We start from the raw sequence: 24,954 nt of genomic DNA, 5'->3' as shown, positions 1-24,954 counted from the left end.
TATTTGCATATTTGGTTTTATTTTGAGGAATAGCTGTTATTATTGTTATTATGTCCATATAAAGATTACAGTTCATATAAAGTACATTACGGATAAAAATGACCCTAAGTATGTAACAACATGAAGCAAGGGAGTATTCATGGGGATTAGATAGTTTATTCACCACTCAAAGTATTCCAACATGTGAAAAAGTTTGTTTTTTGTTTTTTTTTGTTTTATATATTTATTTGTATATTTAAATATTTGTTAGCCCTCTATATTTTTTACTATAGCTTTTATTTCCTAGAAAGTTATTATCTGGTGTATACTTTGAGTATTTAGTTAAAAAAAAAAATCACGCCACATGCATCCCAGATATTCCTATTCAAATCCTGCCTACATCACTAACAAGCTATGAGACACCAGGCAATTCTTTCAGCCTTACAGATTTCAGTGTCCTCATTTGTGTAAACAGAGGCTTTGAGTCCACTATCTTCCTATCGCTGCCTGAGCCAAAGTGGCTGTTACATGTTTCTTTGCAGTCCACATTGATGCTGAAGTAAACAGTTCATCATCTACCAGTCCCTGTACTTTAAAACAGGGAATTTAGAAAGACATGTGACATCTTTGTGTATTTTCCTTTATGTCTGTATTAGCATCTTGTTTGACTGTAGATAAAAACAAGAGCTTATGTTGAGACAGCTTGTTACACTTGTTTATATAGTGCTATCCATTCAAACCATTTTGAAAAATAGAAAAAAAAATATGATCATTTATTGAAATCATTTAATTTACATCTGATCTAGCTTTTAATTAAACATGGTAGATACCTATTTCATCTTGCAAATGAGAAAGCAGTTTTACAAGAGTCATTAGGTTTATGTCATGTGTATTTTAACAAAATAAAAAATGTTTTTAAAAGAATTGTTAAATATCTATGATACCAAACTATTTAACATACATATATATGACTTTAACCGAGATCAGTGTGGAGGGCAAGTCTATATTGGTACCTTAATTGTTCAGTCACTAAGTCATGTTTGGACTATAAGGAGGTCCAACCAGTCAATCCTAAAGGAAATCAGTCCTAAATTCTTTGGAAGGACTGGTGCTAAAGCTGAAACTCCAATACTTTAGCCACCTGATGAGAAGAACTGACTCATTTGAAAAGACCCTGATGCTGGCAAAGACTGAAGGCAGGAGGAGAAGGGGATGACAGAGAATGAGATGGTTGGATGGCATCACGGACTCAATGGACATGAGTTTGAGTAAGCTCTGGGAGTTGGTGATGGACAGGGAAACCTGGTGTGCTGCAGGCCATGGGATCGCAAAGAGTCGGACATGACTGAACTGAACTGAAGTCGTTCGTGTCTTACTCTGCGAACCCATGGACTGTAGCACACCAGGCTTCACAGTCCTTCACTATTTCCTAGAGTTTGCTCAGACTTGTTGATTGAGTTGGTGATGCCATCCAACAGTCTCATTCTCTGTCATCCCCTTCTCCTCTTGCCTTCAATCATTCCCAGCATCAGGGTCTCTTCTAATTAGTTAGCTCTTCGCACCCAGTGGCCAAAGTATTGGAGCTTCAGCTTTAGCATCAGTCCTTCCAATGAACATTCAGGGTTGATTTCCTTGAGGATTGACTGGTTTGATCTTCTTGCTGTCCAAGGGACTCTCAAGATTGTTTTCTCCAGCACCATAATTCAAAAGCATCAATTCTTCAGCTCAGCCTTGTTTCTGGTCTAACTCTCACATCCGTACATGATTACTAGAAAAACCATAGCTTTGACCACACAGGCCTTTGCTGGCAAAGTAATGTCTCTGCTTTTTAATATGCTGTCTAGGTTTGTCAAAGCTTTTCTTCCAAGGACCAAGAATTTTTTAATTTCATGGCTGCAGTCACCATCCGCAGTGATTATGGAGCCCAAGAAAATTAAAATCTGTTACTACTTTCACTTTTTCCCTTTCTGTTTGCCATGAGGTGATAGGGCTGAATGCCATGATCTTAGTTTTTTGAATGTTGAGTTTTAAGCCAGCTTTTTCATTCTCCTCTTTCACCCTTATTAAGAGGCTCTCTAGTTCTTCTTCAATTTACTCCATTAGAGTAGTGCCATCTGCATATTTGAGGTATCATAATATTTCTCTATCAAGAAACAGGGTCAATCACATAGCCTTAAATTCTTCTCTGTATCTGATTTGGGGAAGAACTTCCATTCCATCTCTCTCTCCCTTCTGTCTCTAAGTTCTCTATTTTTCATCATTTATTACTCATTCATCTTAAGGAACCTTTTGTCAGCCTTGTACTATCTAATAGAAAAGGCAAAAGTATTACTGATCTTAACCACTGAAATCATAGTTACACGTGAAATAGCAGAGTGATTAAGCACATACACTATGAAGGTGCAATTTTTGCATTTGCTTCCAGACTCCATACCTTTATTAGATTTGCAATCTTTGCAAGTTAGATGGATTCTCTGTGCCTTCATTTCCTTACTGGTGGAGTGAGAATAATGAAAATGGCATCTAAATTAAAGGATTGATGGTTGGATGAAATGAGCTAATTTTATGAGGAGAAAGTATTGAATGCAGAACATTAGATAGTAGTCCTAAACATTTTCTTTACTCCAAAGGAAGCCAATACTTTTGAAGTCTTTAAACTACAGAATTTAATTTGAGATTCTTGTACTCATCTTAGAAACAATTTATGTATTTGGGAGATTTATGTGACTACAAAATTCTGATCCCCAATTTTCTTGTCCTCATACCTCCATGATACCATAACAATATTCCAAACTGTGATCTCAACATTTTTGATGCCAAATTATCATCAAACCTATACCTTCACTGAATCACTTTACAGCATATGTCTGATGTTTTTGATGCCTGGGCTGTACTCCAGAATCTTAGTAACCCAGCCTTGATTACTCTGAAAATGCCTGAGCCATCTCTATCTAAGACAACATTATCATATTGGCTACACTGATAATAATTAGAGGGGAACTCTGAAAAACCGGGGCCTTGCATGCAAGCTTATATTTGGGTAAGAAGTGGATGGTAAGGTCCAGGATATAAGTTACTTCTCAGTACAGACAGCCTGATCTTTCATTCAAAATGTGGGGGATGGAGGTACAACCTTCTGGGTTAATGGAAAATGCATCCTCAAGATGGTGCACACTGCTTATCTTTATTTATCGATTTTCCATCTTGATCAAAATGTTACATTTTGATCAAAATGAATTATCATATTTCCACATAATGAATAGAATAACAGCTTGGGCTTTTACAGATAAGATTGTATATCTTGAGCTATAATCTGTAATATTCTGTATTTCAAGCTCTGTTATACTTGGACATGTACCTTACATGTGTGTAGGCACGTGTGTGCTTATGTCTACAGAATAAGATTTGATTTGTATTGCACTCATCTTTACTAAATAATATAGACCTTGAAAATTTGAGAAGTTGGTGGGACAGACAGATGGTTCAAAAAGGGACAACTGCTCTTTTATATATTTTGCTGAAAATACAACAATAAAAATACACTGACTACTTTGAAACACTAGTTCTGTGTAAAGGAAAATGCATGCATCTATATATTCATGTTTTTAATTATGTATTTCCTTTTGAATGCAAAGTGGGTGCCTTTTGCTTCCTTTGTGATTCTCTCACAAGCTTTGTGGAAGTGATCTACATAGTTAGCACTCATCTGTGATTAATAATTTAGGTTAGGCAAGCAATAGCTACAGCTGAAAATAGGGAAGAAATATAGGCACTGTTGATACCAATTACAAAAGAAGATATAGCAGCCACAGAAATGAATCAAGCTGCTAATGCATTTAGGATCTGCTTGAGCCTGATAAGAACTATAGCACTCCCACTAGATGGAGGGTTGCTGGGCATGCCCCACATTGCACCCTATGCAATGTGGTTACCTGGGTAAGGAAGTCACATTATAACTTAATAGACCAAGGAAAGCTTTCCACCTTTCCTAAGACCATATAAATCAGAAACTGCTTTTCCATAGAATAGTTATATATAGAGAATGGGATAGCATTGCTGCAAAATCCTAAAGATCTGTGCTAGGATCACCACATAGGGACATACAAGAGGCTCTGGTCAGCATTCCTATTCCATATACAGACTTCAAAAATCACCATCTCCAGAGTCCATGATGGCTATGTAAGCAGAATAGCTTGTTCATTAGCCAAGACCCATTACCAAGACTTTTCCTTCTCTGAGTTCCACTTAGAAGTGTCAGCTTTTTGGGTTTCTTGGGAAATGGGCTAGAATAGCATGTCCAACATGGATGTATAGTCCTCCAAAATTCAAAGAGGCTTACTCAGTATTGTGCTGCCTTTTACCTTAGAAGAGATATATCTATGATAGATTAATAATAAACATACAATTGTATAACTAACTACATATATATGCACATATTTAGAAACATTATGAATGTGAAAGGCAATTGACTCTCTCTATATTTATTTCTTACTCTTAAGTACAAGTCTTATAAAGGTATTTAGGTTTGTTGTCACTTCTGACTCATCAACTATAGTCTGCATAACATCTTCAATATAATGAATACACATGCCATATGGAATAGAGAAGGGATCAATGTCCCCATGGTTTATTTTGTGATACAATTGACACAGCTCTGGGTAGGAGAATGAAGCTTTGATATTGGCTCTGCTAGCACTACGCAGGCTGTCTCTGGTGTCCCTACTAACAGGCAGAGGAAAAAAAAAAGCATTTACCAGATCAATACTTGACTATCAGGTGCTAGGATGTGTTGATTTGCTCCAGCAAAGAAATTACATTGGAGTATCAGCTGAAATTGAAGTCACCACTCAATTAAGTTTACAATAACCCACTGTCTTTCTCCTAGATCCAGTTGTCTTTGGTGCAGGAGAATAAGCAAGTGGAATTGGAATGTGATTGGAATCACCAAACTGCATAATTCAAATTACTGATGGTGAAATTAATCTCCCATTCTTTCTAGGACAGTAGTATTTCTTTTGCTTTGCTCTTTTGGTAGTTAGAGACAAATCTAGGAGCTTCCATATGTCTTCTACCATAGGTCAGGTAACCAAAGTGGGATTTCTGCTAATTGCTACATACATCTGTTCCAAGTATGCACATTAGAATTGAATAACCATAGTGTGAGTTCGGAGTCCCTCTACATCCACCATGTGATGGTCCTAAGGTAACTCCAGTAATCATGTGACTTTCATAACACCCTATACTGGCTGGTGGCACTTTTTTATTTGAGTGTTTAGTGTTAGTTCAAAGTCAACATTCAATAATCTCATAAAACTCATTATTCATCCTTCCCCAATACATAACCACCCTGATATATGATGAAGATGCACTGGGGAAAGACCAGAAGGAAGATTTAAGAATACCCTTTTGGCAGAACAGCATTTCTTCTTCAAGGATACCCATCTTCCCTTTCTTTCTAAAGGGATGACTTTGTAAACTGATTCAAGCTTGGAAACTGGTACAGGATCCAGAAATCTCTGATCATTTGAAACAACACTTGTGTTCACCAGACTTTGGACTTTCAAGTAAAACTGTAATAGGTTGGCCAATCATGTCAGTTCCAGGGATACTGTGACAAATCTGTCATAATCAAAGAGATTTTTAAGTTTCTGTTGCTCATTACAGTAATCATCCACAATTTACCAACATTCCTCTTCCTTATATATCCTGTATATGTAGCTACCTCCTTTTGGTTCAAGAGGATGATGCAAGTTTTAGTCATAGCTTTCACATTTTGACAAACAGGAATTAAAAAGTCACAAAAAAGGACATACACTTGCTGTATTTGTGTTCTTAGGATTTTGAAATGTAAGTTTTGGGGGGATGCAATTTAGCCCATAATACCTTCCCTTTAAGGATATTCCTCTATAGCACATATTAGTGATATCTGAATTCTATTGACTAAAACTGTCATGTGACTATACATATGTGGGCATATGACTAAATGTTCAGATTTCTATCATTAAGAAAAAGCATGTAAACAGTTTTTGGGCATAAATAGGAATCCTTATCACACTTGATGTGAAAAAAAAAAAATCACTGCTGAAACAAAACTAACAGCATGCACACCAATCCACAAAGAGTTTATACCTTTTTTCAAAATTTATTTTTCCTTGGAGGATAATTGCTCTAAGATGTTGTGTTGGTTTCTGCCATTCCAGCAACATAAATCAGCCTAAGAGCTTATACCTTACATGCCTATGAGAATTATTTGGTTTCCAGCCAAGAAAAAAGAAAAAGAGAGACTCTAATTACTTGGAAAAAGTAAAGGGCTTCTTGGAAGGAAATGAGGTAAGGATAGCCTAACAATTAAGGGCTGAAGATCCTGGCGTCATAGAGATATGATACTTGAACTGGGTCGGAAATCTAGAAGGACATAACTAGTGAGAGCATCTTCAAGATGTGACAAGTGCAATGGAGCTGATCCCTCAGTTTCCAAACTAATTTAATCTATAAAAGTTTAAATTCCTAGATTAAAGACTGTGTGGACTATGACATATCTAATGCTAAGTGAATGGAGGGCTAGAGTCTTTGAGAGAAGCAACACAATTGAATGCAATAGGGTTAGGGCAGGGAAGGCGTTTAGAACATAAGAAAGTCAGTGTGCTGAAGATGATTTTACCAGAGAGAGACGAAACAAGTGCTGGAAAGAAAAAAACAGGCAAATGAAACAAACAGAAAAACACCATCCGAAGCTAGAGTTTCCAAAATATAAATTTCTTAAAAACACAGATAATCTAAATACTAAATCCAAATGCATAAAAAGATCATAAGAATTAAAAATGAGAGTTGACAGAAAAAGAGAGTTTAAACTCTGTGTCTGAGAATAATGAATGAGAATTAACTGTAATAAATGATAACTATATTCAATGCAATTCCAATTAACTTATTTTACTTACATCAAAAAAATGCAAACTGTGTATTAATCAAATATCTAAAATTAAAACTGTCTTATAAAATCATGTATATAACAGTGTAGTCTTGAGGCAAAGAGAGTATTCCAAAGAGACACTAACCCTCATAAAAGAAAAATAAATGGATTTGACAGCATAAAAATTGCAAAAGCCTAGTCAACAAACCATGTACTCTGATGTCACTGAAATCTTTTGTGATAACTCTGTATATTTTAAGAACAGAATAAAAAAGTGGCAGAAATGAGTCATATGGAATTGGAATCAGTCTAATTTTTATCCTATAGAAATTTCTAAAACTCATATTTTTGAAGATTTTCAGTATATCATTGACTTGTATTTGGTACCAATGCCAAATCTAGTAATGTATAACTGTCCTCAAGGGCTGAGTCAAAAGAGGCTTTGCTATTAGTCCTGAGCATTATGGATAGTTCCACGTGAGTCATCCTGCCTCCTGGGTGCTGTGCTGTGCTTAGTCACGAAGTCGTGTCCAGCTCTTTGTGACCCCATGGACTATAACCTGCCAGGCTCCTCTTTTCACGGGGAGTCTCTAGGCAAGAATACTAGAGTGGGTTGCCATGCCTTCCTCCAGGGGATCTTCCCCACCCAGGGATCAAACCCAGATCTTCCACACTGCAGGCAGATTCTTTACTGTATCACCCTTTTAATAATCGTCTCCTCTTTAGTTGGTTTTAAGCAGTAGGAATAGAGATTAAGCAGACTATACTATGGATGTTATCTTCAGTAAAGTCAATTAATTACAAGTTAATGCTGAATCTGAAACATTTTCTAGATAACAATTTTTTTCTTTTAAAGTACAGACTCTTTGGAATAAAATTGATTTTTCAGTGTGCTGTTGTTATCTCTGATTCCAGCACTGCTGCTGCTAAGTCGCTTCAGTCATGTCCGACTCTGTGTGACCCCATAAATGGTAGCCCACCAGGCTCCCCAGTCCCTGGGATTCTCCAGGCAAGAACACTGGAGTGGGTTGCCATTTCCTTCTCCAATGCATGAAAGTGAAAAGTCAAAGTGAAGTCACTGTCGTATCCAACTCCTAGCGACCCCATGGACTGCAGCCTACCAGGTTCCTCCATCCATGGGATATTCCAGGCAAGAGCAGAAAGAACTTTAAAACATGGATTGTGCCTCCCTGGTTAATTCTGGTGATATATGGTACTTGGTGTTTGCCTGACCGTTACATTCTGATTTTTAAATTTTTTCATTAAACCTTAAAATGTCTGCTACAGCCACATACACACACACACATATATATAAATGTGTATGAACAGATACGATGATATATATAATATATACATGTACATGTATATACATGCATATGAACAGATCAGAAATTTGGATGCTTATATGTAGGTATATATGTACACTGTAGTACATACACACATACACGTGTGTACACATAGGTGTATGTGTATAAATTTATACATTATATAATATATAAATACATAATTACATACTTTAATTTATAAGTAAATTTATACTTTATGGTAGAAAGACAGTCTTGTTTATTTTCCAAAATATCTTTTTTCACACATATTTCTGTGAGAAATATTTTCCGAGCCATAAATGTTTAAATTTCTTTCAATTTAGAGTCTGTTTCAGAAAAATCATTGTGTTCTGATTCACAAGCCTGCTGCACAATTGATCTTCCACAATGCTTTTGTGACAGACTCCTTCTGAAGCAGGCAAAGAATAAATGACACAATGCAACCCTATTTATTTATAAGGATTGTATTTTCATCGATTGACATCTAAACCCAGAGGAAATATGGTTTTATTTTCCATCTACAAAGTGAATCAAGTTTAACTGTCACCTGAATTCTCCCAAGTCAAATATCCTTTTCATCATTCCAAAAGCAGTAGAATGGTTTCCGCTTGCCTAAACACAAAGGCTGAAACTTAGTTCCTTACTTCAGATTATCATGATTTGTTTGTAATTCAAGGGGAAGCCAACTAATGCACTTTATAGTTTTGCTATTAGTAGACAGTCTGGACAGAGAAGGCAATGGCACCCCACTCCAGTACTCTTGCCTGGAAAATCCCATGGATGGAGGAGCCTGGTGGGCTGCCATCTATGGGGTCACTAAGAGTCAGACACAACTGAGCGTCTTCACTTTCACTTTTCACTTTCATGCACTGGAGAAGGAAATGGCAACCCATTCCAGTATTCTTGCCCGGAGAATCCCAGGGACAGGGGAGCCTGGTGGGCTGCCGTCTATGGGGTCGTACAGAGTCGGACACGACTAAAGCAACTTAGCAGCAGCAGCAGACAGTCTGGAAACCTCTGTCATAATGAGAGCCTTTCTTAGATTTAGTTTAGAATATCTCCTTTTAGTTTTCTGGAAAGGACGGTACAGATTTTTTCTTTGAATATAACTGGAATTCTTTGCTTGGATAGTATTGTTCACATTCGAAAATAATACTGTTGAAACAATAATATTTTCCCAACTATTGTTTGAAGCCTTAGAATGGAGAAAGGAAGAATAGTCGGTTGCTATGTCTATACTATGACAGGTTTTGCATACTATTTTAAAGTGTTTACTCTTTTATTTCTTGATGTTCCTTATGTGAAGTTAAATAACCAAAATTAATCATGTAGAAGAAAAACAGCCACTCACTTCCTTGAGGGAACTGAAAGATTTAATTATGGTCAAACTAAATTGACAGAATCTTCTTTTTTTAAATGAAGGGATTATGCTCTGATGGTCTTGTTTATAAGATTTATATAAGTCATTGCCCATCCACAGCCAAGTGGCCAAAGCTTTAATTGGTCTTTATTATATCTGGGCCATGAAAGAGGGAAAAAAAATCCCAACTAAAGATTTGGATGTTAGAAATATTTCAATGTTTTAGTTGTCACATGCAATTTGTCAAAATCCATATAGCCTTTCAGCATTAGATAATGCAAATATCTCAGTAAAAGGTTTTATTTCCAACAATATTAAAGAAGACAATGGAGGACTAACAAAAATTAAAAGAATATCTCTAAAAGGTTATAGGAAAAAGACCTATCTTAACTTTCTTTTTGTCATAAAGTCAATAGAGAAAGCAGAAATGCACATATGTTAATAAACACTGTATTTGGGATTTCTTCCTCTTTAGACAAGGTAATTCACTTTCCTTGAGTGACTTAAAAGATTTTCTGCTTTGGTGAGGGTGAAGGAGAGAATTCCTAAGAAGAAAGCAGCTTTGTTTACAGCATGCTCAGCAATGTCTGTAAAGTTTCAAGACTGGAAAAAAAAAAAAAAAAAAAAAACTAGATCACCTATGCCAAGCTACAAAGAAGTGCATTTAATAGCTCTACAAATTTGCTACCAGAAGTATGAGCAGTGGACTAGAAGTATGGGTGTCATAGACGCTTGTCTGGAATGGAAAACCAACCTCTGCTTTCACATACATTTTCATAATCTTCATTTAAACAAAATTCCCAGGGGATGCATATGCATATTAGTTTGAGAAACTCTGCCCAACAATATTTCTTCCAAATGTTTATCAAGATCAAATATCTTCAGTTACTAGGTCACTAGTACCTTTGCTACTCTACTTCATTACTGGATAACTCTAGTGATTATAAAGCTCTTCTTTATATTAAGGCAAAAATCGACATCTTTATTACCTATATTCAATTAGCCCAAACTCTTCTAGGGCTAATCAAAATAAGTGTTTTGTTTTTTTTTTTTAAACTCTTTCAGGATAGCCTTTTAGATTTAATATATCACTTGTTCCATTTTCTAGTTTTCTACAATTCCTTTAGTCAGACCTCAAATCACAGAGTGGTTATTTCTTCTTTCATGCCAGACTGCTTGATATGATGATTTGGAACTCAGGCGTGATCCCTCAGTTTGAAACACAGTCCTCCAGTGATCTATGCAGAGTTCAGCAAAAGCGTTGCATCCTACATTTTACACATTCTTTCTCTATGAAAGGTACTAAAGATTATGCGCCACTCCTTGGAAAAGTGGTGGGGACATTACATTAACCATCGACTCATCACATTAACTTGACAGTCTGTAACAGTGCTAGGCATGTCTCCATTTTCTACTGCTTTTTATCTGATATATGTCAAATTAATTCTTTGGATCCCAACAGGGAACTCTAAAAGAGATGAACAGGCATTGCTACACACAATTTACTGCATTCTTATCTGAAGCAATTTTCCTGTAAATTTACCATGTTAGGCTGAGTACATCAGCTCAATTTTGAATTATGATTTTTCCAGGATATGAGTTTGGTATTTCTTTGATTGAAAGCATTTTTAAAATGTGTGAAATTTTCTGCTATTATCACGCACATCTAAGATGGTAAGGTTGTGATTTACTTTCTTACGCTACTGTCTGTATCTCTATCTATCTTTCATTTATGTTTTTCCCTGGTCAGAATAAATATCTTTTACTGAAAAAAATATACTTTTCCTCAACAACCAATTAGCTAATTTTTTGTGGAATGAAATCACCATAATGGCATAATGGCCTAAAGGACACCACATGAATTTATTCCATTACCTTTTAATCTTCTCTCCTCTTTTTCTCTCATTTCCTCCTTCATTCTCTTACTCAAAAGGCATCCTAAAATAATGTCTTCCCTAACCACCCTGACACTTCCCAATTATTTTCTTATGCATTTCTTTTGCATAGTTCTTAACATGACCTAAACACTACATTTGGCATACTTATTTATTGTATGCCTCTCCCCCTCACCACATACATACCCTCACATGCTTGATTGTGTGTTTTGTTCATAATTTTATCCCCAGAATCTACACCGATGCATGTCACTCGGTAAGTGCTCAAAATTATACGCTGAATGAATAAACACATAACGGTTTTTCGTATTCAACCCCATCTGAGCTGCTTGTTCATTTACAGATTGAGTAAAGACAGCATTTACTTTACAAGATGTAAGAATCTAAAGCAACAATAGAATTCCTAGCCCACAGTGGACTTTGCAGCTGATCTCATAATTTAGAAGTCAATTTTTAAACTTCTGATAAATTCTGGAGATTAATAAATTACAATCTCTTTCTTTTTACTTGCACCATTGCCAATAGTTATAAAAGTTCTTAGAATTATTCTATCTCATGTAAATAATCTCTGTTTAATTGCTCCCTTCTGCTTGTTTTTGCTGGAACTCATCTTTTTACTGTTCCTTCTGGTTCATAAATCATGATGAAGAGGTGATGAGAAACATTGCCCAGGTCTTCGAAGTAATGGACCTCAGAAGAGGATGCAAACAGGAGTGCAACAACTCTGATAGCACTTCTGCTCATTTGCTTTCTCTGTATACTTAGTGATTTCCTCAGGACACTTTGCCTGTCTTGTACTAAGCAAAAAAACTGTTAACTCTGTATGTGAAACTAGACCTAGAAAATGCGGTTAGAACAAAAAAAAAAAAACTTTTCTGAGATTTTTTTTTTTTTAATCCAAATTGGATATTCTGGGTATCATTCAGAGTTATTTGTCTCTCCCTAACCTTACCTGACGGAGAAGGCAATGGCACCCCACTCCAGTACTCTTGCCTGGAAAACCCCATGGATGGAGGAGCCTGGTAGGCTGCAGTCCGTGGGGTCGCTAAGGGTCAAACATGACTGAGCAACTTCACTTTCACTTTTCACTTTCATGCACTGGAGGAGGAAATGGCAACCCACTCCAGTATTCTTGCCTGGAGAATCCCAGGGACAGAGGAGCCTAGTGGGCTGCCATCTATGGGGTCGCACAGAGTCGGACACGACTGAAGCAACTTAGCAGCAGCAGCAACCTTACATGAGCTTCAATCTGTTCACTTATGGATTGAGGACAAATAGCATTTACTTTACAGACTGGTTGTGAGAATTAAAAGCAACGATAGAGCCCTAGCCCCTGATTGACACCACAGAGTAATGATGAGAATAGTACATATACTTGTTCATGATTCATCTGCATGGAATGGCCTTCTGTCCTAATCTTCCTGTTAAAAATCTGTTGTCATTTCAAATATTACCTCTTCTTTGAAAATTTTCCTGAATATTTCTTTTCTAGTAGAAATAATTATCTGCTATCCTTATTCTTGGTTCACTTTATATATACTTCAGATTTATGTTTATAGTTAAACATTTCATATTCTTTTGTAAGTAAATGTGTATTCATATCTTTTTCAAAATACTAAGCAAACTCATTTAGATTTTATCAATGGGCATTCTACGAGAAAGGACATGAGTTTTTTTCTTTCTTACTACCTGTTATACTCTAGATGAAAGTGAAAGAGGAGAGTGAAAAAGTTGGCTTAAACCTCAATATTCAGAAAACTAAGATCATGGCATCCGGTCCCATCACTTCATGGCAAATAGATGGGGAAACAGTGGAAACAGTGGCAGACTTTATTTTTCTGGGCTCCAAAATCACTGCAGATGGTGACTGCAGCCATGAAATTAAAAGACGCTTACTCCTTGGAAGGAAAGTTATGACCAACCTAGACAGCACAGTAAAAAGCAGAGACATTACTTTGTCAACAAAAGTCCATCTAGTCAAGGCTATGGTTTTTCCAGTGGTCATGTATGGATGTGAGAGTTGGACTATAAAGAAAGTTGAGTGCTGAAGAATTGATGCTTTGAAATGTGGTGTTAGAGAAGGCTCTTGAGAGTCCCTTGGCCTGAAAGGAGATCCAACCAGTCTATCCTAAAGGACATCAGTCCTGGGTGTTCACTGGAAGGACTGATGTTGAAGCTGCAACTCCAATACTTTGGCCACCTGATGCAAAGAACTGACTCATTTGAAAAGACCCTGATGCTCGGAAAGATTGAGGGCTGGAGGAGAAGGGGACGACAGAGGATGAGATGGTTGGATGGCATCACCGACACAATGGACATGGGTTTGGGTGGACTCTGAGAGTTGGTGATGGACAGGGAGGCCTGGCGTGCTGTGATTCATGGGGTTGCAAAGAGTCAGACACGACTGAATGACTGAACTGAACCTGTTATAATGTCTTATCTTAATGATTTTCCAATTGTTTAGTCCTACTCTGTTTCATAGAGGTGAAATCAATTACATACAGAGAGAATGCTGGCAAGAGTGGAGTTTCTGAGTTGAGAATCAACTAACTAGTTACACGATCTTGAACAAATCCAAAACCTATCTGGATTTTATACACCTTATCTGTAAAACAAAGTTCTAGAACCAACTAATTTCAATCATTTCATAAAATACAGATTTTTTTTCCTTCATCAAAGGAAATCTCATTTGGACTTTCCTTGGAACTCTATCACATAAAATGATAAAAGCTAATCTACTCCAGTTAGGAAGGGAGATGAGGAGGAAAGTAAGAACTGTCTGGAAGATGAGAAAAAATGTATTCTAAGTCAATATATATTTGAGTATTTGTCTTGAGAAACCTATATGCAGGTCAGGAAGCAAGAGTTAGAACTGGACATGGAACAACATACTGGTTCCAAATAGGAAAAGGAGTTCATCAAGACTATATATTGTCACCCTGCTTATTTAACTTATATGCAGAGTACATCATGAGAAACGCTGGACTGGAAGAAGCACAAGCTGGAATCAAGATTGCTGGGAGAAATATCAATAACCTCAGATATGCAGATGATACCAGCCTTATGGCAGAAAATGAAGAGGAACTAAAACGCCTCTTGATGAGAGTGAAAGTGGAGAATGAGAAAGTTGGCTTGAAGCTCAATATTCCAAAAACGAAGATCATGGCATCTGGTCCCATCACTTCATGGCAAATAGATGGGGAAACAGTAGAAACAGTGTCAGACTTAATTTTGGGGGGCTCCAAAATCACTGCAGATGGTGACTGCAGCCATGAAATTAAAAGACGCTTACTCCTTGGAAGGAAAGTTATGACCAACCTAGATAGCATATTCAAAAGCAGAGATTACTCTGCCAACAAAGGTCCATCTAGTCAAGGCTATGGTTTTTCCTGTGGTCATGTATGGATGTGAGAGTTGGACTGTGAAGAAGGCTGAGCGCCGAAGAACTGATGCTTTTGAACTGTGGTGTTGGAGGAGAATCTTGAGAGTCCTTTGGACTGCAAGGAGATCCAACCAGTCCATTCTAAAGGAGATCAGGCCTGGGTGTTCATTGAAAGGACTGATGCTAAAGCTCAAACTCCAGTACTTTGGCCACCTCATGCAAAGAGTTGACTCATTGGAAAAGACTCTGATGCTAGGAGGGATTGGGGGCAGGAGGAGAAGGGGACAACAGAGGATGAGATGGCTGGATGGCATCACCGACTCGATGGACATGAGTTTGAGTGAACTCCAGGAGATGGTGATGGACAGGGAGGCCTGGCGTGCTGCAATTCATGGGGCTGCAAAGAGTCAGACACGACTGAGCGACTGAACTGAACTGAACTGAATTTGTATTCAAATATATACATGTATTCTAGACTCAAGATTAAGCTTTACATTTATATCAAGAATATTTTTTACTGGTATATCATTTAAATTTTGGATATCTTCATTACCTTTTGATAACTCACTTATTTCCTAATGTTTAGAAAGTTGAAATGTGCCTTAGAAATTTTTGTAAGCTTTTTAAAATTTTAGTAACAAACCCATGAACTTTGCCTCCTTAAAATCTAACAAGTTTTAAATGCACAATATGGTACTATTAAATATATGCATGTGGTTGTACAGCAGATATAAACTTTTTTATGCTGAATGGCTGAAACTCTATAATCACTGAACCAAAAATCCACCTTCCTGCCCTTTATTCTCCAGCCCCTGCCAACCATGATTCTATTTTATGCTTTTGTATTACCACTTTAAGTACCTCATCCAAGTGAAATCATGTAATATTTAGTCTTCTGGTACTGGCTTATTTTACTTATCATTATGTCCACAAATATTCCTTTATGTTGTAGCATATGACAGAGAGAGTTTCTTTCTTTTTTAAAGCTGAATAATAGTCCGTTGTATGTGTATACCTCACTCAGCCTCCAATGGACATAGTTGTTTCCATCTCTTGACTACTGTGAATAATGCTGCAATGAATATAAGAATAAAATATCATTTCTAGATTCTGTTTTTCATTATTTTGGACACTCAAAAAGTGAAATTGTATCGGCCATATAGTAGTTCCATTTTTAATTTTTTATAATCTCTATTGCTGCAAATGACATTGTTTCATTTGTTTTAACGGCTGAGTAATATTCCATTATGTATGTGTGTATGGAAGAAGACAATGGCACCCCACTCCAGTAGTCTTGCCTGGAAAATCCCATGGACAGAGGAGTCTGGTAGGCTACAGTCCATGGGGTCACTAAGAGTCAGACATGACTGAGTGACTTCACTTTCATTTTCACTTTCATGCATTGGAGAAGGCAATGGCAACCCACTCCAGTGTTCTTGCCTGGAGAATCCCAGGGACGGGGGAGCCTGGTGGGCTGCAGTCTATGGGGTCACAAAGAGTCAGACATGACTGAAGTGACTTAGCAGCAGCAGCATGAGTGTATGAATATACACTATGTATTATTATCATACTAAGTGAAGTAAATCAGAGTAAGACAAATGTTGTATGATACCACTTCTATATGGAATCTCACAAAGGATACAAATGAACTTATCTACAAAACAGAAATAAGCTCATAGACATAAAAAACAATCTTACAGTTATAAAAGTAGAAGGAAGAAGTGATAAATTAGGAGATTGGGGTTAATAGATATATATTACTATATGTAAAAAAGAGAAACAACAAGGACCTACTGTATAGCACAAGCAACTATATTCAACATCTTGTAGTAATCTCTAACAGAAAAGAATCTGAAAACAAATATATACATATATGTATGTATATATTCTGTGTACCTGAAACTAACACAGCACTGTAAATTAACTATATTTCAATTAAAAAATGTTTTTTGAGGAAGCTGCAAACTGTTTTTCATACCAGCTACATCATTTTACAATCCCACCAACAGTAACATAAGGGTTCCGATTTCTTCACATTCTTGCCAACATGGGTTAATTGTTATGTGTTTTTGATAATGGTCATCCTAATAAATGTGAGGCAAAAATTCACTGTATCTTTTATTTGTATTTCCTTAATTATTAGTGATGTTGAATACTTTTTCACGTATCTCTTGGCCATCTGTGTATCTTCTTTGAAGATATGTCTATTCCAGTTCTTTGTCCATTGAAAAAATCAAGTTGCATTTTTTTACATAGTCGTATGAGTTGCTCATATATTTTGAATATTAACTCCTTATCATATGTATGGCTTGCAAATATTTTCCCCGTCTGCATACACATTGTCTTTTTACTGTGTTTTATTGTTCCTTTGATATATAGAAATGTTTCAGCTCATGTACTCCCACTTGCCTATTTTTGCTTTTGTTGTCTGTGCTCTTGGTTTCATAACCAATACATACCAAGATCACTGTCATGAAGATGCACTCATGTTTTCTGCTCTGAACTTACAGCTCCAGGTCATACATTCAAATCGTTAATCCATTTTGAATTGATTTTGTTGTATAGTGTTTTATAAGGATTTATTCTTTTACATGTGGATATCCACTTTTCCCAGCTCCACGTTTTGAAGAGACTCTCCTTTCCCTATTTTGTGTTCTCAGCACCCTTGTGAAGATTCTATGACTGCATGTGTGTGGGTTTTTTCCTGGGCTTTCTTTCTGTTCCATTGGTCTCAATCTCTGTTTATGCTAGCACAGAGCTCATTTGTTTACTGCATCTTTGTAACATATTTTGATTTGAAGTCAGGAGTTGCAGCTGCGAGGCCTCCAGCCTCATTCTTTCAAAAGGCTGTTTTGGTTTTGCTGCTCCATATTAAATTTAGCATTGTTTTTCTATTTTCCCCAAATGCCACTGGGATTTGAGTAGGGGTGGCATTAAATCTGTAGATTGCTTTGGGTAGAATGGCTACTTTAACAATATTACGTTTTCTAACGCATGAACATAAAATGTCTTTCTACTTGTGTCTTCCTAACTCTTGAAGCAGTGCTTTATAATTTTTAGTGTACAAGTCTTTTGACTCTTTGAAATTTATTCCTAAGGTATTTTATTATTTTTGTTTATATCATAAATGAGATTGTTTTCTTAATTTCCTCCCAGATTGTTCTGATCTGACCTGGATCTGATTCAACTGACTTTTTCTATTAACTGCCACAATACTCATCCTGATGTTATTAAATAAAATCCCCTGTGGATTATTAAATGAAAAACATCTTTAAAAATTCTAAAAGTTCCTAATTGTGCACAACAAATATAGTTCCCTGTCATTATTATATAACAAAGTCAGAGGAGAAAAGAAACTTTTTTTTTTTTAATTTCTGGTCACTGATGGAAATCCAGTTTCTCTTGGAAATTATTAGTTAAAACCTAAAGAGTTGAAAAACATTTCAGAATGCTTTTTCACAGCTGAGATTTTAATTTATGGATTCATCTCTACCACAAATTCAATAATGTCCTGTTTAATTACATCTCATGTTTTAGCTGTAACCAGTCTGAACTTGGTGTATCTCCAAAGAAATTACCATATTCCTTATGAAAATTGAGGTAATACTCTCGTAGAGCATAGGAGTTTGGATTCAGTACATTTCAGTCATGTATGAACCACCTTCTTTTCACCTTCCATGTATCCAAAGTGAAAATATTCAGACTGGAACAGTTTTTAATTCTGTGGCTATGATAAAAACTAATCTGGACTGTGTATGTTTGCATTTCATTTTAATAATGATAGATGAAGCATTAATAGATGAATGTATGTCTATGTCTCCTACTTTCTACTGCCCTGACAGAAACAGTCAGTCTCCTGGCTCTTATTTTTCACTTTTAGCTATGCCAAAATTTCTACACTGGTTCTTTCCTTTAGCAAAAAGGATCATTAACATTTTGTGAAAAATTAATGACTTTTATTTTATTTACTTATTTACTTTTTTGCTTGAGCTCTTCTCTGTACTTAATTCTTAACCAAATACTATTACAAGAATGAGATTTCTGGCATTGTCTTTCAATGAGAGCCTTGTGAAGAGAGGAAAGTCTTAACCATTGGCCCACCAGGGAAGTCCCTAGTTATCCAATTATTTAGAAAAGCTTTAAAGTAACTTCTTGCTTCTAAAGAACGGGAATTATTTGAGAATAACATAAAATTCATAACACTAGCATTTTCTCTCCCTTATTTTTGTTCAGTTGCTAAGCAGCAGTTTAGTTTAATGCTTTAAAGAAGTCTTCCTTGAGGACTGAAATGCTTTATATATGTTCCCAGGTCCTGATCACTTTGGATTTGCCCTTGAAAACCAGAATTCCTCTTGAGGTACTACACAAGCTTTATTTCCACACTTTGACGGATTCTGGAACAGATGATGGATTCCAATAATTTTATTCCAGTGATATCATTGAAAGTGAACATCTCTCTTCCATACTTGAGTTTTGCTTTGAAATTTAATCCTTGGGGACCCTGTATCATCTTCACCCAGAGTCTAATACAGCTGTGCACATAGTAGTTGCTTAGAAAATATGATTTTATTTGACTCATTTGTAACAGCATTTTAGAGAAATTCTTGGTAGATTTTCCCGGATGAAGGATTTATTAGCATATGTCTCATGGATATTGTAACCACCTGTGTCTGTTTGCCTTGGATAAAGGCTATCCTTCTTAGACTGCAATGCAGAATGAGAACACCCAAGTTTTGTAATAAGAAGACACAGACTTGAATTATTGCTCTATTATATATCGGTGGTAGATATTTCAGAAGTCACTTTCCTGAGCTTTTTTCTCTCTTTATTATATGGAGATGCTATTCATCTCAGAGTTACTATAAAGATGACATAATGTAGAAATAACAACATGTAATGAATTACCTACAAAGCACACTTAAATCTCACAATGACAGGCAGTGAATATTGCTTTTATTCCTAATTTAAATCAAGAAAACTGAGAGGATACTTAAATTACCCAAGATCTCACTGTGGTTACTGATAGAGCTGGACTTTGAATCCAGACAGACTGGTTCTGGATTCTGTGCTCTTACACTCTATGCTATGAAAATTGCCTGACACAGAATTCATGACCATTAAATATTTGATGTTGTCTTTTCCATTGATCTCATCCACATACTAGACAATGGATTAATTTTTAATACATATAAAATTTCTTTTCACTGCATCTTAATAATCCATGGTCCCTTTTTGCTGGTTGGATGCTGAAGCTGTTCAGTTTTCTGGCGACAGTATAAATTCCCTTCTTTAGTACGTTCCATCTGTACTCCTCCTCCCTGGGTGATGTTAGACTTTTTAGACTCCTCTCTCTGTTGTTTGAGTGCTTTAAAGATGTATACTTTTCATTTAAATCTCTGTTAAGGAAATTTTTTTCTCTTGACTTTTATTACACGTTCTCCCTGTTTTATTCTTATCTCTATGACTGTTTACTTTCAGTCTTTCTTGCTGATCCCTCCTCTTCTGCACTGACTCTTTAAATGCTGGAATTTTCCCTTCTGGATTGGACATGTACATCTCTAAACATTTATTCACACTAGAGCAAGAAAGCCTAGATTTATCTTCATAAAAGCATATACAAACTAGAATTGGAACTACAATATTTAAGGAGACAGGGTAGATTTAGGGAATGACTATTAACTCTATCTCCTTCATGTGTCACAAGCTTTCTCTTTTCATAGTATCTTTCATTCTCAGTCTTGTCTAGCCATTCACCTTTCTGTGGTGACTAGATTTAGCAATGGTTCTATCTTATTGCTTCTGAATATCACTTTTATACTTCTCCCACTGCAAAGGGATCCATTCTTTTAGCTGTCAAGTCAAATTTCCAAGACAAGAAATACTCTTCATGGGTTATGACACTATGATCTGGTGGCTACTTTCACCTCTAACCTCATTTTGAGCCATGTACTGCCATGTATCTGGAACTTTCCATCATGAACTACATCCTTCTTAGACCCACCAAATCATAAGGTTTTGTAGCTCAGTAACAAAACACTGTATAATGGAAATGATATATCCGAAATTAAAAAGCATGAATAGGACCAGAAGGTTCCAGAGAACTAAGCAGGTAGCCCAGGCTACTGTGGGACGCATTACTCTTTTATCAGTGCCCTTCATCAACGTATGCCTATACCTTGTAGGGGATCCCCTGTATTCAGCTGGAGAAAGAAAAAGCCTGAACTTATTTTACAGATAAAGATCTCTCTTTGTATGTGTGCAAGCTGAAAAATACATATCCACAAGTAAAATGGCCTTGAAAGACAGAGGTAAGGAAAAATCTTCCCAATGAGCAGTGTATCTGTCTTCCTTTTTTTTTTTTTTTTTCGCCTGCCTTATTTGGGAAGAAACTAGACCCAAATTTAGAGTACATGTCCACTCACGGAAGGAAAATAGTTTGCCCGGCTGCTCAGAGAGCTAAGCAGAAGGACTTGAAGATCATGAACATGGAAGTATGGAAAATTGTCTTATGAATAGACATATGGACATGAACATAAAGTGTAAAGATTTTTTGTCTCATATGTCAATGCCCATCAGAAAGTATCTACCATGAAAGAGGCACTTAATATCTCTGGGAACACAATCTAGCTGAGTGACTTCAGCCACACTATTAGTGGACAGTCAGGTGACAGCACAATGGAAAACGAGCTAAGTGAACAATGGTAAAGATTGAGGCTCTGCACTGGCCTAACAGCATGGACTGCTACTACCGTAGCTAATATAGTTACGGATGCGGTCAAATGTCTAAACTAGTAGCCACAGAGCCAGTGTGGAACCTCTGATACGGAGCTTGTCCTTGGGATGTGACTAAGCAGTCACTTGGTGCCAAGCTGATTACATAGATCCCTATCACCTCTCTTCCTGGAATAGATACAATTACCCGTGGGCCTTTTGGGCTTTTAGATGGCACTAATATCTGAGAGTCTGTTGTATAATTGTTCCATTAGCAGGAGAATCCAAATAATATTGTGTAGGGAGCGAGCTCCGCCCGTGGCAAAGGTCATGAGGAAGGAGGCTTGACATACGCAAAGGCGGGATCAAGCCTCAGGAGTCTCCCTGGAAATTCTTGAGCAATCTACCCCCAAAACCAGAGTCTGCCTACTTTCTGCTTTGTGCTGTCACCTACACCTCTGACTTTATGGGGGGCTGTCCCCCACTACCTCTCTCTGAAAAAAGAGTTAGCTTACAGCTCCAGTTAATAATTCTTGGGTGTGACAGTGTTTCAACCTACAAACTCCTTTGGAAGTCCTCTAGCCTGCCTGAATAGGTTTTTCCGGCAACATGTGATTGTTCAGAGCCTCCCAACTGTGAGAGGCAGGAGATGTTCTAAACTGTCTAAACACAGATTCCTTTGAGTAGTTAAAAGATTGATTAGAAATTGTATTGGTGAAGGGTTTTTCACTTGTTGGGCCAATGTTTGCTGCTAAGTCTCCATATCCCTTACCTACTGTGTCCTTGGCGGTGTATTGATTGATATAATGGGTGTATAGAAATGTAAGCAGTTGCCTCAATGTTTGTAATCTTGGACCCTTGAGTTAATTCTTTTCTTGATTGAGCCCACCTCACCTTTGCCCTATAGGAATGCAACTTTCTCCAATGCTTTTTGGAGGCTGGCGCCTGACTTTAGAATAATCACCTTTAGAGAAAAATAAGTTTCTTAAAATGTTAACAGGCTTCCTGGCCAGAAGATGATGTAAATCACCTAAACTTTTGCATATGATAAGTTTGAAAGCCTGACTTCGATAAGGATCAGGAACTGCTGTCTTTGCATGCCTCTACCCCTTCCCCCCATTATCCTCTATGCACAACTTAAGGTATAAAACTGCTTTGGAAAATAAAGTATGTCCTTTTGTTCACCGGAATTTGGTGTCCCCATGTCGTTATTTCTTTCACCTTCTAGCTGAACTTTTCCTCTGAGGCAGGGAAGCTCGTCAAGCCTACTAATTTTGCCTGGGCTTCTAAGATCTGACCGGGGAGGCCTTAGTGTCTCCTCTCCTTCGGGAGAACGGGAGGACGCCTGCGGCCTTCGTAGGTGACGTAAATTCCCTGCTTTGGAATTTTATTCAGCCTCTTTTCTTCACTGAATTTCTTCGCTGAGCTATCCTTATTTCACCACTCTTTATATCCTTAATAAACGTTTAATTAAGCAGTTGTTTCCTGATCCTCGCCAACGCCGTCCCCGCTTCGAATTACCTGGATCAGCCGGGGCTGGTCCTCGGCAATATTGCTTCAGATCAGGCAGGTATTTTGAAGAAAAGGAGATACGTGAGAGTACCCATGCTCATGTGAGCCTCTGGTTCTATGACATCATACATTGCATTATCCCAAGTCAGCTGACCTGGTAGAAGACTGCAATAGCCTACTGAAGTCACAGCTGAACCACCATCTCAGAGGCAGTCTTTTTCAAGAGTGGACTGATACTGCATGGACTGATTGAAGAACTCTGTGTCACTGTTTCCCTAATAGAATATATGGATCCCAGAAGCGACAGGTGTAGGAAGTTGTGCCCTATATTCCATAATTCTCAGTGAGACATTTGTGAACATTATGTTTCCCATCTCTGGAACCCTGCTTTCCATAATGCTAGAAATTCCCATTCTCTAATGGGAGAACAAGTTCTCCAGAGGTAATCATAAGTGTTACTTATAACTAAAATTGTAAGTTATGGCTATCACCTGGGCATTTTGTATCAAAGGACCAGCAGGCAAAAATAAGAAACATCTCATAGCAAAGGTAATTGATCATGATACTCGGGAGGTGGCAGGGCTGTAATTTTACAACAGAGGAAAACAGGAATACCCCTGAAACCCAGCTGATGTACTTGGCTGCCTCTTGGTACCTCCACGTTTAATTTTAGTTGTAAATTAAGAGATGCAGCCATCCCAGGCTGGGAAGGATGTGATAGACAGGGACTTAGATCTCTTGGGGATAAGGAACTGAAAAGATCATGGCTGACTGTGAGAATGACGGTACCATATTCCTCCAAGAAAGTAGCTACTGTCCAACAGGGGGAGTTGTAGTTAGCCGACCAGGTGTCGGCTCCTCAGGGCCATTCACTTCACTGGACATCATGTATTTCTCGGGGCAACCTGCATGCAGTGATTGAACGAGACAGAGGCATAGAGCCCCAGCTGTTTTAGTCTGTCTTAAGACAACTCTGATGGAAACATTCACTCCAGAGGTCCTTTCGTGACTGGCCAACGCTTGATTGATATGCATCACAGTTCAACTTCTATTTGATTCTGCTTCCATAACTCTTTATGGAATAAACATCTAATAAGCATCTTATGCCCAACTGTCACCTCACTGTTAACTTCTGAGGAACACAAATTACAATAGATCGCTGCTGCTGCTGCTAAGTCGCTTCAGTCATGTCCGACTGTGCGACCCCATAGACAGCAGCCCACCAGGCTTCCCGTCCCTGGGATTCTCCAGGCAAGAACACTGGAATGGGTTGCCATTTCCTTCTCCAATGCATCAAAGTGAAAAGTGAAAGTGAAGTCGCTCAGTCGTGTCTGACCCTCAGCGACCCCATGGACTGCAGCCTACCAGGCTCCTCCGTCCATGGGATTTTCTAGGCAAAAGTACTGGAGTGGGGAGCCATTGCCTTCTCCACAATAGATCGCTATTTCTTTTAAATTAACTGGATGTCTAGCCTTCTGCTAAAATAAACAGAACATAAATGCCTCCCTATATGAGAGGTTGTAAAACTTGGGACTATGGGATCTTAGGAGGTCAGGAATTACCAAGATATTTCTTACAGATGGTATATACATGGGTTTATATGGTAGAATGTGTGTGTGTTGCTTCTCAGGTGGCTCAGTGGTAAAGAATAAACTGGCTAATGTAGGATTCTCAATAGACGTGGGTTCAATTCCTGGTTCAGGAAGATCCCCAGAGTAGGAAATCCCAACCACTCCATGTATTCTTGCCTGGAAAATTTCATGGACAGAGGAACCTGGCTGGTTATGGTTCATGGGGTCGCAAAGAGTTGGACATGACTGAACACACAAACACACTGCTACTTCTTTTTCCTCCAGGGAGAGACTGCACATACCTTCACA

At 37.5% G+C, this 24,954-nt stretch overlaps 1 long non-coding RNA gene across 1 annotated transcript in view; it reads right to left on the bottom strand.

Annotated features, from left to right (window-relative positions):
• LOC132344252 (uncharacterized) overlaps positions 1 to 23,302 on the bottom strand; it is a 105,973-nt gene extending 82,671 nt beyond the window's left edge. The window contains exon 1 of the long non-coding RNA XR_009493444.1: positions 23,084 to 23,302. This is a non-coding gene — a long non-coding RNA (uncharacterized lncRNA). The remainder of the gene's footprint in view (positions 1 to 23,083) is intronic.
• Positions 23,303 to 24,954: the final 1,652 nt, after the last annotated feature.

This window comes from Bos taurus, chromosome 29 (genome assembly GCF_002263795.3).
Source record: "Bos taurus isolate L1 Dominette 01449 registration number 42190680 breed Hereford chromosome 29, ARS-UCD2.0, whole genome shotgun sequence".
Lineage (NCBI taxonomy): Eukaryota > Metazoa > Chordata > Mammalia > Artiodactyla > Bovidae > Bos > Bos taurus.
Note: the sequence above shows the minus strand (reverse complement) of the source record. Positions and strands in the feature narration are given on the sequence as shown.